The 2,325-nt window shown below is 48.2% G+C and overlaps 1 non-coding gene across 1 annotated transcript; it reads left to right on the plus strand.

The window, feature by feature from the left end:
* The first annotated feature begins 1,031 nt into the window (after positions 1–1,031).
* Positions 1,032–1,104, plus strand: TRNAV-UAC. Its single transcript has one exon. It is a non-coding gene; the product is annotated as a tRNA-Val (tRNA).
* The last annotated feature ends 1,221 nt before the right edge of the window (positions 1,105–2,325 follow it).

Below are 2,325 nucleotides of genomic sequence, written 5' to 3' on the forward strand. Positions count from 1 at the left end.
AGCTCATCTGATCAGAGATGTGCAAAAATACTATACAAAAAGGGTAAATCTCCAAGCGACAGAGCCTAATGTCTCTTGAACCAGGTGAAGACCACATATCTCCAGACATTCCATCATTTTTATGGCTAAAAGAAATGTTTGCAGAACTGAGACCACGCCGAGTGGGATACAAGATCATGATAAGGGAAGTGACAAAGGGCAAGAAGCAAAAAAAAAAAAAAAAAATCACGCTTGAAGAACTGCAGTTTTCCCCCTGCTATTCTTAACTGTTCCTGCTTTAAAGCTGTCAAGATTCTGTTATCCTCCAGGGCAGTTGGACATTTTTGGGTGGTCGTTCGTTCCCTCTGGGACCCGCTGCATTTCCGTCTTCCTACAGGGCTCACCACAACCGTCTCTAGATTCAGATTCACGAAACTGTGTTGGCATGAATATTTGTGCATGCGTTGCCAAAGTAGCATATAAATTGCTTAAAAAAAAAAAAAAACACAAGACAAAAAATACATAGTAGCGACATTAATAAAATACATTTAACATGGTCTCCAAATCGACAAGGAAGGGCTGCACTTTTATCGGAATACCCTTTCTTTGGTGCCATGCTGCGTTTCCGTCCGGTATCTCTCCTACTCCTCCATACCGGCTGGCGCATTGGCGGACAGGGGTCCCTCTTCCGCCGGAGCAGCCCCTGCATTTCTCCTCTGTTAAACGCGCAGCCCAAACCAAGCCCCGCTCTGGCCCTCGGATAGTACTGCACCCTGCGCGCGAGCGAGGGGGCGGCGCAGGCTGAATCCGGAAGGAGAAAGCCAGGGAGGGGCGGCCTGGGACCGACCCTGAGCTACGCTGCACGGCACAAACACGTGGCTCCGAAGGGACGGGAAGAGGAGAAGGAGGGGCCAGGCGGGCAGCGCCCAGGGTGGGGTTCCGGTCGCGAGATGCCTATAGGGCGGGACGAAAGGTCGGAATAAGAATCTGCGTCTTACAAGTCCGCTCTGCAACGGCTATAGGGAACACTAGGGGATGGGCTTGCACTGTACGGTTCCATAGTGTAGCGGTTATCACGTCTGCTTTACACGCAGAAGGTCCTGGGTTCGAGCCCCAGTGGAACCATTTTATTTTGCCACGGTTTTGAATTAAAGAAATAAAATATCATCATATTTTCATTCATTTCTTATTGGCCTTTATTTACAAAACAAGACAGATGTGCTTGAAAGAACGTTTACTTAGTCTATCGGGAGTAAAACTGAAAGGATATGTGTATAACATTTGGAAACTCACCAGCTCATTAGAAAAAAATACGTGCAGAAGGAGTTGCAGTCAATTTTTGCAGGTCGGGCTGTCCTTTGAGTGCACTGTGCTGTTATTTTTAATTGGCTGTCCTTAAATTAAAAGATGAAAACAGACTCGAGAACATTATCAGCCTAATAAATTCCCTCAGAGCTGTCCAAGCCCTCACATGCTCGTGACCTTGCATATTTTAGATGCACTGGGGGAATGTGTGTGTACACTAACTAGCGCACAGAGCCGGGATGATCTGCCTCTGGCACCAGGGTAATCTGCTTCATGATGTCAGATTTGCTTCTGAGATGCTGGTTTTCCCAGTTATGGCATCACTCAACCCAGGGCTTTTGCAAAGCATGGGCAAGAAGGGTGACAGTCGTGGGCATTTATTTATTTAATTTATTTGCAATTTTTGTATACCGACATTCGTTAGGATAACATCACATCGGTTTCCATGTAACATAAAGTAGCCAATTGGGCTTTACAAAGAACTGATAGGCGAACTGGGTAGCAGGGAAGGTGGGGGGGGGGGGGGGGGGGGGGAGAAAACAGGGGTAAAACTGTACAAATTAACAAGCGATATAAAATGGATAGATATATGCAATGAAAACATTATATACAGGTGAACTTATTTACAGAAATAATCAGGGAGGGGCTTTACGAGGTGGGTAGAGCGGTTAAATACTTGGTGGGCGAGGGGAGGAGGGGGGATCAAGGGTGTGCTTAGGGGGAGGTGAGAAGGAGTGGGCATCAAATTAAGAGGGGGGGGGAGTGGGAAGGAGAGGGCAGGGAAGCAATACTACCCATTTGAATCAGTTTCTGAGTCTGCAAACATGGGAGACCCAAAGGGAAGGGAGGGGCTGGGAGGGGGGCAGACGTTGGAAGCAATTTTTGCATGGGGTGCTGTTTTGCAGACCTGAATGTGTCAAAAGATCGGTGCCAGGTACACGCTTAAGGCAATCTGCTGCCGGAGGCGAGGGGTGAGATTGCTGCCCCCCCCCCCCCCACTCCCCCAATCATTGAGAGGCCAAGGGGAGTCCTCTTGGAGTC

Source organism: Rhinatrema bivittatum, chromosome 6, assembly GCF_901001135.1.
Source record: "Rhinatrema bivittatum chromosome 6, aRhiBiv1.1, whole genome shotgun sequence".
NCBI lineage: Eukaryota > Metazoa > Chordata > Amphibia > Gymnophiona > Rhinatrematidae > Rhinatrema > Rhinatrema bivittatum.